Consider the following 14,062-nt stretch of genomic DNA (forward strand, 5'->3'; position numbering starts at 1 on the left):
CTCCTAACGGGCCATTTTTACTGAACTGGGCTTCAGTGCAACCTGCAACTCCCTCATTATGCCAGAGAATGGAGGAGCCACAGGGTGCACTGAAGCCCAGTTCAGTTAAAAAAAATCACCTCTAAACAGGAAGTTTTACTGAATTGAGCTTCAGTGTGTCTTGCAGCTCCTCTGTCACTCTGGAAAATGATATCATTTTCCAGCATGGCAGGGGATTCTGGGAGTACATGCTTGTGTATCTCCCCCGGTGCCTCCTTCCTGATGACCAGATGAGCAGGACTTGAGGGAGGCAGGGTACAGCAAGTTCAAGACCCAGAAATGTGCCTCTCAGGGGATGCACCTTGGACTGATTTAAATCGTTCCCCATTGGATGGAATGAAAGGGTTGCTATTAGAAACCGACTATCCTCAGAGTGAGAATTAGCTTGTGGGGTTCCACAAGGTACAATATTATCCCCCATGTTATTCAACCACTATGCAAAGCGTTTAGAAGAACTCATTTGTAGCTATGGAATTGGATGCTATCAATGTGCAAATGTTACTCAGCTCTACATTTCATTATCCAGATCCCCTGGTGATGCAGAAGAGGTACTGAGTTGCTGCTTGATAGCTGTTGTCAATTGGCTGAAGGCAAACAAATTGAAACTGAACCCAAACAAGACAGAAGTGTTACTGGTTGGAAAAGCAGAGACCTTTAAGGACATTGTACCTCTAACCTTTGATGGGGTCCAGTTGACCCTGGTTGACTCAGTTAAGAGCCTATGGGTTATCCTAGACCCAGCACTGCTGCAAGAGAAGCAAATAAATGCAGTTGCAAAAAAAGGCCTCACCACTCAGATTAGCCTGGAAGATGCCCCCCCCTATCTTGATAGAGTCGATCTGGTCACCTGGATTCATGGCATAGTAACACAAAGACTAGCTATAATGCACTCTACATTAGAGATGGGCATGAACCAAAATACGAACCAAAATTCGTGATGAACCAAGTCGGTTCGTGGTTCACGAACCAGCAGTTTGTCAGAGCCCATTTCTGATGAACCGCCATGAACTTTAGGCTGGTTCATTTGGTTCATTTTTTGGTTCGTCACTGAAGACAGCCTGGTGCCGATCAATCAGTTTCCTAGGCAACAGAGGATGGACTTCCTGCAGAACTTCTGCTGACCAGGAAGTGACCTTCTGCTGGCCCGGAAGTGACAATTTGCTGACCTGGATGTGACATTTTTACAAACCAAATAAACTGGTTCGCGAACCGGGGGGCAGGATCATGAAAGTTTGTGGTTTGTAGTTCATGAAATGTGATGAACCACGAACCACATGGATCGTTTTTTCAGTTTGTGCCCATCACTACACTACATAGGTCTCCCCTCAAAGTCAACTCAGAGACTTCAGTTGGTGCAGAATATTACTGCTAATTTACTTTCATGAGCGAAATGGAGCATGCATATCACTCCAATCTTGCAGTCATTCCTTTGGCTTCCCATCAGTTACCAGTCTTAATTCAAGGTCATCATGACTATCCTTCATAGCCTTGGTCCCTCATATCTGTGCAATTACCTTTCACCTTACGTTCTGTCACAGCAGCTTTGCTTATCCAGTCAAGGCCTTCTGCAGATACCATTCTGCAGTTGGGCAAAATCAAAAGCTGCCTGCACATGTACTATAAATAACATTTAAAAAAATTAAAAATAAAAATAGCTCCTATCTTATAGAATGGCCTGCCTAAGATGGTCAGGAAAGGCCCTTTTCTGCTGGCTTTCCACAAACTATGTAAAACTGAATTATTCAGGGGAGCTTTTTACCCAGATTACAGGATTATGTCATAGAAAATAGCTCAGTGAGATGCCTTGGTAGGGATGAGGACTAAATGCTACACTATTAGATACTGTCTGCTGATGTAGATATGTACCATTCTGTATTGTATCTGTTTCCCTGAATGTCCTGTCATTCATTATTGTACTTTGCTCAATGAATATCCTAACTGTCGCATTGTTTTAATCCACCTTGGATGTCAGTGAAAAAGACAGACTATAAGCAAACAAACAAATAAGCAAACAAACTTACTACAACAGAGGATGAGGGGGTGCTAATGGAACAAAGCATATCACACTACAAGAAGTTTACAGGAAACACCTCTGTGACCTGCTATTCCAGTGGCTAAGAACAAAAGAGTTGATAGATGGATGGAAGCCCTCTGGGGAGACGGAAATGCAGTTTCCATAAGGCAAACCCCTACATTTTTGAGAATCCATCTGGCAACACTAATTTTAGGCTGAAAAGGGAAAGCAGTAGGAATAGAACCCAGGCAGCTCTACCACTGTAACCAGGAATCTCAGGAGCAGAAAGAAGAAAAGTCCATAACAGGGCCTCTGTAAATCTCCTAGGATGCTGACCTAAAACACCTGGTTGACCTAACTCAAATAGCCTAGTACTAAAGCATGTACAAAAATATAGTCCCAGTAAAGGCTGGAGATTCAGTCCCTGGCCTCATAGTCATTTCTCACCAAACTTTGTTATCTGTCTCCCCATCTCTGCTTCGTGTTGCCCAACAGTTTATTACACCAACTGCAATGGTGGGCAGGGGATAGGAGGATGGTGAGTCTGTTCTCTCACCCTTGCTGGTCATCCAGAGGACAATATGCAGATCCAAACCCTAGTAGGATGCAGAAAGGGAGAAGCCTCTACTACTTCCATTGTATGTCCCATGCTGAAAACAGAGGATGTGCTGTAGCATCTATAGTGGCTTCTAATATGTTTCCGGCCTTAATACAAAGCTCTATTTTGACCTTTTAAAGCCAGAAAATTGCTTAGTACTCAAAGGACCACTTCCATCTACCCAACCAAGACTTGAGGTCAATCCATGACCATCCCATCAGGAACCAAGCTTAGCAAAGGTTTTGCTTGTGGCAACCAGGGGGTGGGGATTTTGGTTGTTGCCTTCAGCTCTGGAACTCCCTCCTTCAAGTGTTTACTGTCCTAAAGTTCTTCCAGATGGGTCAGAAGACCTATATTTTCCAGAGGGCCTTTTAGTTAGATCAGTAAAAGCAAATGGTGCCACAGGGTACATGGCGGTAGTGGAATATTGCATTTTATTGATTTCTATTTAAAGCTATTTTATTGGTTCTACATTGGCTGCTTGTCTGGTTCCCTCTCTCCTCCCATGTTCCTGCTGCTCATCACCTCCCTCCTCCCCACCTCCCATGCTCTGGGTGGCTGCATGCCTGCATTTCCAGAGGGAGCAAATACCTGAGGAAGGCAGTGACGGTGCATGATGTCCTGCAACACCAGATGCATGGCCATTGTGAGGGGGGAGGGAGCCAGGCAAGCATCTGGAGGTGGGTAGCAGAGGCGGTGGAGAGTTGTGAGGGAACCCCTCCTGTCTTTCAGTGATCTCTTGTGGCTCTGTCTTTGGAATGAATCCATGCTTGGTGTCTCATTTAGCTTGACTCACAGACACTTTTGAAAGAGTGACAGAGGTTTGGGGGGAAGGAATAGCATCAGTGTCACTGAACTACAAATCCCAGGATTCCCTAAAGAAGAAGAGTGACTTTTAAACTAGTCTGAGTATTCATTGTCAATGCATGCACAAGTGCACATGCGTACACACAGACAACACAAAGTACAGCCCACATTTAAAAAATCACACACACAATATGAAAGTAGCTTAGTGATTTGGTGCACTAATATGCTTGTCAATAGTTAAAGCAATGACAAATTAGAATAAGTTTGATACATAAAAAGAGGATGGAGTATTTTTTAAAAAACAATATATTGACAGTTGTGCCCAGTTGGTGTTTGGGTTCTTAAATTCCCTCTTTCTATCCAATGGGGAGGCACTATATGTTGAGATCAATCTTCCTTAAATTCTCAGGTAATCTAAGAATTTAGAAAAAAGTGGATATCTTATCATGTTCCTTTCTCCATTCTGATTTGATTAGTCTTCAGTTGTTTCAAGAAAATAAAACCACTGAATGTGCATTTATTTAAGGTAAGCCTTCAGTTCTATTTGTAATCTTCTAGCTGACAGAGTATCTATGCCCTTTGACTCTACCTAAACAACATTCTCTTTTATTTTATTCCCCCGATTGCTGAACTTCAATGTGTTATTTTCCTTTAATGCTTTTCTTCATTCTCATGCCCCTCTCACTTCCAATGTAACTTTATCTGGTGCTATGTTCCTAACCAGCCAAATCTTTTATGGATGGCTTAATTATTTTCTTTTCTCAAAAAATAAAAAGCGAAAAGCAGGAGAAAATAAAATGAATTGTCTGGAAAGATGTGTTTGAAGGAGGGATGTTGGAAAACAGAAAATGAAAATGTATGCAAGTTCTCATAGTGCTGTCAGGCTTTTTTCATAGAATTTGGTTTTGAGATTAAACAAAATCCTTAAAACTGCTTTGATAGCTTCAGATTTAGCTGAAGGGAAGCAGATGCATTCTGCCCACTGTGGCCGACCTTAGACATGTACCCGTACTGAAAGAGGGAGAAAATGAAAGTCTTTGTGAGACGTTTCGATATACTTATAGCATTAGGCAATTCTCTCTCTTTTCCTCCTCCTGGCGTTAGCATTCTTTTATTCAATTTATCTGTGCTGCAGCTTGACTAATATTTGCCAGATGTTAAATAAATAATTTAACACCATGCTTGCAGTGTTAACACTGGTAACATTTTGCATCACACACTTATTTTAATTTATTTTTGATGTTAAAGTAATACAGCCACAGAAGGAAAAAAAGGATAGAACAGTACTCTCCCTAGGAAGATGATTTTATAGAAGGACAAACATAGAGTTTTGAGAAAAATACTTATTTTATTTATGGTGATGTTTTTTCTGCCTTTCTTCCCTTCAAGGAAATTAATGAAAAGCAACTTAGTATATTTTCCCTTCTTTTGACCCATTGTCTTTTTATAGGTCATTTGCTGTATTGTTTTTAATCTCTCATGATAAAATCAACAAAGTGAATATTCTGTTTCAGGTCAGAACTGGCAAATATGAAACTGAAGAAAATGAGGAACATTTTTTTAAAAAAAATCTGTTTTGTAAAAGCCAGACTTATATAATGAAACCAAATGTATGGACTGGAATTTTAAAAGAAATCGTAGCATGAAGATAAAAGGACATAGAAGATAGTAAATGCTGAAATGATACACCACATAATGGTGCACTGTCAAGAAAGAAAGATAACATGATAACTTACAGAGTCATCTTAAAGCCTATAGAGGCACTTGACCTATAGTTTGGAAGGAAACAATCTTTTTGTTTCATCTGGCTCATATTAAAAATAGGAAAAACACAAACCCGTATTTTTTTTCACTCTCTCACATATGGTTTAAAATCCATGCAATTTTTAACTGTCTAAAATTCTTTTAAAGCAACCTAAGACAGAAAGAATTATGAAATCACTTTTCCATTTCGTTTTAATGAAAAACTGCAACACCGCTGTTGGTCTATACACTATCCATTTTCAAGCTAGCAGAGTTTCAATTGGCCCTGAGTGCAATCAATCACCAAATGGCACCAGCTATGTATTAGCAAACTGGGTTCCTGTTGATAAAAACAGAACCTTCTTGGAACAACTATCGATATAAATTCAAAGTGCTGTGTACAGTCTCATGTTTCTTTCAAACACTCTTATATTTTATAATGGAAGGGGAACAGCCCCGTTTTAATTAATTGTAGGATATCCATTATATAATCCATCTCTTTTTGCTCAGATTTCTTGTCTATCTCACATATCAAGTCATAGCAGTGTAAAGATAAGTATACATTCCTTACATTATCAGATATTACCTGTGTCTCAAATGGGATATGACATAAACCAACCAAGCCTCTCAAAATTCTTATGCCAAACAGTCAATATGATTCTATTATGTCCATTCATGAGTTACTACATTTTGTTACATCTGATGCTATGATTCAAAGCAAGAAACACAGGGACTACCCATGCACACCAATGGCTATGCTCTTTGAGGTCAGAACTGATCCAAAATATACCAGCATGTCACAGACCACTTTCTTTTACTTTTCATTAGAGATGGGCACAAACTGAAATATGAACCAAAGTTCGTGATGAACCAGGCTGGTTCGTGGTTCGTGAACCGGCAGTTCATCAGAGCCCATTTCTGATGAACCACCACGAACTTTAGGCTAGTTCATTTGGTTCATTTTTTGGTTCGTCACTGCAGACAGCCTGGCACTGATCAATCAGTTTCCTAGGCAACAGGGATGGACTTCCTGCAGACCTTCTTCTGGCCCTGGAAGTGGCCTTTTGCTTGCCTGGAAGTGACCTTCTGCTGACCTGGAAGTGACAATTTGCTGACCTTGATGTGACATTTTTACGAACCAAACAAACTGGTTCACAAACCAGGGCAGGTTTGTGAAAGTTTGTGGTTCATGAAATGTGACAATCCACAAACCGCACGGATCGTTTTTCCCCTGGTTCGTGCCCATCTCTACTTTTCATTCTAAATAATTGTCCCAAGGAGGCTGTCTGAGGATTGAAACTATGTGCAGCTTCACATGGAAAGCTAGAGTTGCCCCAAGCATGCATTGCTGCACCCAATCAAAGCTCCCTGGCAAATGTACATGTGTTTGTCATCCAAAATGTCAGTCACACTTCACAGTTTTAAATGGAGTCATTAAACATCTCTAGGTGTTAAAAATGTAATGTGTGAAGTGACCAATGTGTCTTTTTCATGTCATATTAGACCTTCTGGATCATAGAACACTTTCAGGAAAACCAACCAAAAGAACAAGTGTGATGTGGTGTTTAAGACATCAGAATAGGATCTGGGAGACCTGAGTTCAGTTTGCCACTTTGACATGGAAGCTTGCTAGTTGACCTTGGACTTCTTACTCTCTCTAAGCATAAACTTCATCAGAGGGTTGTTGAGAGAGTAAAATGAAGAATAGAGAGCCATGGATTTTATACTTGAGCTCAGGAATGGGCCTACTATGAAACTAATGAAGCTTAAACTTCAGGGCCCCTAATCCTGGAGGGGCCCTGAAGCAACTTTTTTTAATGAATGAATTTTTCAACAAAATTGATGGCGTTTTTAAGTGTTTGTTATTAATATAAAGCAATGTCAGTGATAGAATCATAAGCCAATGGGTTGAAGTACCTAATATTAAGCTTAGAATATGCTCTAATACCCATTTTATATGGCCTCAAAATGTCCCTGTAATTGGTCAAATTTCAAAATTTTCTTTAGGGCTTGCAGCACCCGAACCCTCAGTTGTATAGGGTCACTGAGCTTGCCAGAATCTATTCACATCCTACATTTTGGCAGCTGGATCCACGAATGCTTCATTGGTGCATGGCTTAATAGCTTTAAGGGGCTCACTGTATGGCCCATTTTCAAGGGCGCCACCCTACCACCCCATTCTCCACAATTTGGGCCTTGAGGTTCTTGCAAGGGCAACCAGGCCCTTTGGACCTAGTTGGATGTTGCCATATTGTTGTTGTTTGATAAGGGGCCCCCATAATAGTTCAAGCTTCAGCCATATTTATAAGTCTACAGAGGGGGGACTCAGATATGTATCTCCTAACTACATTCTGAAATGGTGAATACATGACTACCACATGACTACAAACTATCTAGTTCAGGATCCCAAAAATGTAGGTCTGCCAGTGCTTGAGCTCCTTGGAAGAAGGGTGAGATAAAAACGGACTAGATCATCTATTGATTTGTAATAACTAACATCAAAATAAAACCACTCCAGTAGCATGAAGTCCCATTTTATTTCAGCACTGGAATTGTACTGGAGGAGTGCTGTGCAAATCAACCTGTTAATAGAAACACAACTGCCACAGACTTTAGCTATTTTTTCCTCACACTAGTTGTCTTGGTTGCTCTTGACTATGTAACTGTAGAAGCAAAGATGGTGAGAGACAGTACTACAGCCATGATAATACATATTGGCTAAAATATTACATTCAGACATGTTGCCAATTCCTGTTCAGCCTAAGTTCACTGGGTGGTTTCTGGCTAGCTGACACCTCTTAGCCTGCCTTACAAGTGTATATTACAGAGAAAATATCTCTGTGAGCTTCTTAGAAGAAAGTATGTGATTAAAATGTAATGCATAATGTATGAGCCAAAGATCACCTTTCTTAGCTTCATGTTCTATTAACTAAGACTTAACCTCTAAATGTTTAGAAGAATCTCATGATATAGCCCTCTTAGTACTGAACTAGTACTGACTTCCTATGGGGAATCACATGTACAAAAGCTTCCTGCAATCAGTCCATAATTAGTTAATAACTAGTAAGTAAGTCTAAGCTTTTCTGTGGCAAACCATATTTATCTACAGAGGGGAGACTCAGACATCTATCTCCTAACTACATTCTGAAATGGTGAGTACATGAGTACCACATGACTGCAGATTATCTAGTTAAACCTATATATACATTTGATTCTCACATCAGAGAGGGCACAGTTAATAACTAGTAAGTAAATCTAGACTTTTCTATGGCAAACCATATTTATAAGTCTACAGAGTCTACATATTTTATTTTATTTATTCATTTATTTAACTTATACCCCACCCTTCCCGCAACTGGGCTCAGGGCAGCTTCCAACAAATATACTGTTAAAATACAAATAAAACTATGAATCTATTAACACATTAAAATTCAGGCACCATCAGACAGATCGGCTACTACAAGATCATCATAAGCCCCGGCATCACCATGATATAACTCAAGGGTGGCTGCAAAAAGAGGGTGTGGCGGTCAGAATGGGGACAAAAAGCTGGCCGCTAGTCAAAGGCCAGCAGAACATTTCCGTCTTGCAGGGCCTGTTGAACTGTAAAAGGTCCCACAGGGCCCAGATCTCCATTGGAAGAGTGTTCCACCAGGCCAGGGCCAGGGCAGAAAAAGCCCTGGCCCTAGTTGAAGCTAGCTGAATGTCCCTTGGGTCGGGGACCACCAGAAGCTGCTTATCCACAGATCACAAGGCCCTATCAGGGACATAATGGGAGAGGTGGTCCCGTAGGTATGCAGGTTTGTGGAGGGCTTTAAATACTAAGACCAGCACCTTGAACTGGATCTGGAACTCAACCGGGAGCCAATGCAGCTGGCTCAACACAGGGTGGATATGTGCCCTAAATGGCGTCCCCACAAGGATGCATGCCGCAGCATTCTGAACCAGTTGTAACTTCTGGATCAAGCTCATAGGCAGCCCAGTGTAGAGTGAGTTGCAGTAGTCTAGTCTAGAGGTGACTGTTGCATGGATTACTGAAGCTAGGTCCTGGGGCAAGAGATAGGGTGCCAATTGCCTGACCTGCCAAAGATGAAAGAATGCCTATCTGGCAATGGCTGCAACCTGGGCCTCCATAGAAAGTGTGGCATCCAGGAGCACACCCAAGCTCCTCACCATCAATGAAGGCTGTAGCTGTACTCTGTTGAGGTCTGGGAGCCGGATTCCCAATTTCCTCACCCTACGACCCAGATACAGAACCTCCATCTTCTGGTTATTCAACTTCAGGCGACTCTGACACAACCATTCTGCCATGGCATCTGTATAAGTCTACAGAGGGGAGACTCAGACATGTATCTCCTAACTACATTATGAAATGATGAATGCATGAGTACCACATGACTGCAAAGTATCTAGTTAAGCCTATATATACATGTGATTCTCACATCAGAGAGGGCACAGGTTGGGTCTGAGCACCTCACCTTGTGTAACAGTGAAACATGAGTTGTGGGTTTTTCTCAATTTCTGTGCAGGGGTTCCCAATTCAGATCAAGACTGCATCACACAAGGAGAAAGGGCTTTCCCCTCTCCCTCCCCCTCTCCCAGCACTGTTTTCTTAATCAGAAATTGTCCTGGCCATGCTCCTTCAGAGACATGTCAGCTTATTGAATGGCTGGACAGTACCCCCAGGATTCTTTCAAGTCAGGAAAATGGCACAGGTAGGAAGGCTGAAAATCCTTCACTTGCAATATTATCCCCACTTGAATCAGGAACCAGTTTGCAGGAATTGAGGGTAACCCTCATCCCACATCTGACTCTTACACAGGATGCAGACCCCAAACCCACCCTGTGTACTCCATGGTATGTCCTGGCCTCTTTCCTTGTCATTGAGAGAAATTACAGATGATTCTACTGTGATTCCCAGGCTTACTAGATAATTTACTCTTCTTATGAGTGAAAAGAGTCATGAATTAACAGGTCTTAGCTCATAACAAACAGATGCCAAACAGTCAACTATTTAATGTACAATTATTTTTAGATGGAATATGAGAACTTTAGAGATATGGATTTCAGATTGTATAAATTGCCTTTGATGGAGCCACTGGAAATCTGACTGAGAGAAATCCTTGGGTGGATTCCATAAGCTATATGCAAGGTGTTGAGAGCCTTTATCTCCCATCATTGACACATTGAGATAAGGACACTCAGCACCTTGGAGAAGAGATGCAAAGTGCTCCTCTTTGCACCATCTACAGCACAATCCACTTAATCAGTGCCCAGATGGATGGCCTGCTCCTTAAATGGGCTGATAGCCAGGGAATAGATTTAGTGCATCCCATTTCAATGGATAAAGAATGGGTAATTGCTTACTTAATTGTGAAATATGTGTTTGGCTGGCAGGCCTGATGGCTGTGGGTTTATAGTCACAATAGCTTACAGGTGTGATGCCGTATTTATTTGCATACATTTCTTGCGACTTGCCTCCCTCCCCCTTCTCCACCTCAATGCAGCCGTGGATAAAAAGAAAAAACATGGCACAGTGTTCATTGTTCAAGCAATTCATGAAATAAAAGTAATTGTCTCACAGCACAATATATTCCTTGGAGCCTAATCAGAATGAAGAATGTGTTGGCACATTCTTCTTCCCAGCAGGGCCTGCACCAATTAAGAGGATTGCATATAAATCCTTTTAGTAAGGTACAGTGGGAGGTAGAAATGCTTATAAAATATGGATTCACGTCCCCTCTCCTTAATATTCCTTAAGTAATACTTAATAAGAGATTGGAAGACCTTGTCTGCTCTTCTCACTTATGGGTCATTTTTCTTAAATGTTTACTCAGCAAAAAATTTAACTTTTTTTTGTACTGTATTTATCCTACATCAAATAGAAAACTAAACTTTGAATCAAAAATTCACAGCATCCCTAATCAGTATACGGTAAATTCCGGTACTCTCTCAAACAGTACTGCACTGCAAATTTGCATTGGGACTAAGACTGAGCTGAAGTTTAATTTTGCATTAAATATTGCTCTTTCAATAAGAATTTCTTTTTAAAAAACTGAAAACAGAAAACCAGGTGATTTTGAGAATGGTTTTGAGGTTGTTTTATGGGTAATTTCTTAATCTTGGAGCTATGAAGATCCTCAGAAGAACCAGTGCAAACTCAGTGCTAGACCAACAGAACCATGTTGGCAGAATCTTCCTGTGTAATAATGAAGGTGAAAATGTTTGCATACTTAAAGCTCAGCCTTAATATAGACAAGATTAATGCAAGATTTGAATTAGTGAATACTGTAATTGCACCTTCTACAATTGTCCAGATTTGTTGCATGAAGCCATTGGTGCATCGCCATACGTTTTAAAAGAGCCTAATCTAGAACAGGAGTATCCAATGTTTTTGAACCTGTAGGCACCTTTGGAATTCTGACAAAGAGGCCATTTCCACACACGTTGAATAATGCACTTTCAATGCACTTTAGCAATCCTTTTGAAGTGGATTTTTTGTTCCATACATGGAAAAGCAGTTCCAAATGTTCACTAAAGAGTATTGAAAGTGGATTATCTAATGACTTCCGGTTTGGGATCCATGAAGGTCTAACGCAGCTCTAAGTACTGAGCTGACCGGGCTGCCGTTTCAACGGCCGGCGGGGCAAAAAGACCCCCGCGGCCAACTGTTCTCAGGCGGAGAACAGGCATAGAACGCTTAAGTACCCCAGGGTGCGTTGATCTCGGGCGAGGGGGGGTCCTGCGCAACGGACTCTCTCCCAGCCCTTGAGGTCCCACCCGAAGACAGGTCAGCTAAAATCTCTGTGGCAGTCCTGGAGCCAATGCGGTTGGCATAAGACCCACATGCCCAAGCTTCAACAGGGACAAGAAGAATTGATGGGAATCTGAGATTGAAACAGCGATTACAACCATGAAAAGTGTATGAGAAGGTAAAGATCACTATCTCTGGAAACGGGACAGATTACTTAAAGTAACAAAGCATTAAAGTAGACTTTTAAACTGCAACAGATTGATTATAAGGAGGGGAGGATCCGGCAAGAATTATTTTAGAAAAAGGACTAAGTTAAATGGAGTAATTAAAGAAATTGGATTATTGTTTTACATACCTGTGGTTTTAAAGAGATATCAGGCTGTGAGAAAGTTTTACCATCGTGAGAATTGCTGTGGGAAGTCGGGAAACAGGAAGTACGTAACAGTGATAGAGTTGCTGGAGAGGAGCGGCCCTTGCCGGAAGACAGGAAGAAGGGAATCGCCATCTTTGAAAGGGGAAGAGCTGCGGCTTCAGCGGAAGAGGAAGTAAGCCATATTGGATTACAAAAATCATAGAGGAACCATAGAGAAAAGACGCCCGACATTTTGGACTCTTTAAATTACTTTCTTGCAAAAAGACCGGGACATTTAAATTAAAAGGATATTAAGCCAGGCGCCACAGAGTTAAGGAAGCGAGCGGACTCGTGGGAGTGAGGCAAAGCAAGCCCCACGATGTCGAAAAAAGAGTGGCAAACGGCAATAGAAAACTTGAATAAAAAACTTTCAGAAGCGATTAAGGAGCTCAAGGATATGAAACCTGAGTTGGTGAAAGAGGTTAAAGAGACAGTAAAGAATGAACTGGCAGAAGTGAAGAAGGGTATGGAAACAATACAAAATGACTTGCAGGTGACACAGCAAAGAGTCAATGTAGTGGAAAACACGGTGGAGAACCTAGCAGACACACAACGAACAGAGATGAGGGCGATGAGGGGACGAATGGCGGTTGCGGAGAGCAAACACATGGAGAAGCAGTTGAGGTTTCGTGGTTTGCCGGAAGTGGAAGGAAAGACGGCCCAAGAACAGATTACCGAGGTGTTAGCTGAATACCTGGGGAAGGAGGAGGAGGAAATTGTGGCTATCCTAGATGTGGTGTATCGTATAAATTCAAGATTTGCGACCCAGAGGAAATTACCAAGAGATGTGATTGTACAATTTACGACTAGAAATACAAGAGAAATGATCGTGAGTAAACAGTTTCAAGATCCATTGGAGGTTGCTGGCAAGATGGTTATTATTATGAAGGAACTACCCAGATCGGTGTTGCTAGATCGCAAAAAATATAAAGCTTTAGTTCAGATTCTGAAGGACATGAAAATAAGGTACAGATGGGAATTACCGGAAGGAGTGTCCTTTGAATTTGGAGGAGTGAAAAAGCGCATTAGATCTGAACTAGAAATGGAAAAGTTTATAAGGGACAATGAAAAGGACTTACCAACAACAAGATTATGAATATGGAGTGCAAAATCTTATCTTGGAATGTAAATGGACTTAATTCACCGAATAAGAGAAAAAGTATTTTCCACTGGCTATTAAAACAAAAATGTGATATTGTGTGTTTGCAAGAGACTCATATTAGAAAGCAGGATGTAAAATATCTTAAAATGAACAAACTGGGCAATGACTTTGTAGCGGCCTCAAAAAAGAAAAAAAGGGGAGTGGTATTGTATATAAAGGAGGAGCTACAGCCAAAACTAGTGGTGAGGGATGTGGAAGCCAGATTTTTAGCAGTGGAATGTACATGGAATTTAAAGAGAGTGTTGGTGATTGGAATTTATGCACCTAATGGAGCAAAAGAAAGCTTCTTTGAGGACTTGAGGAAGCAATTAGATGAACTTTCTTATGACCAGATAATTCTTGCAGGAGACTTCGATGGAGTTACAAATTTGGAACAGGACAAGAAATCAGCAACTGTACAAAAGAAAAGAGGACTATTACCAAAGACTTTTTTTGCATTAACACAACAGGAAACTTTAGAAGATGTATGGAGAAGACAGAATCCCAAAGGCAGACAATATACGTTTTTCTCCGTGAGACACTCTACGTTATCA

Source organism: Eublepharis macularius, chromosome 2 (assembly GCF_028583425.1).
Source record: "Eublepharis macularius isolate TG4126 chromosome 2, MPM_Emac_v1.0, whole genome shotgun sequence".
Classification (NCBI taxonomy): domain Eukaryota; kingdom Metazoa; phylum Chordata; class Lepidosauria; order Squamata; family Eublepharidae; genus Eublepharis; species Eublepharis macularius.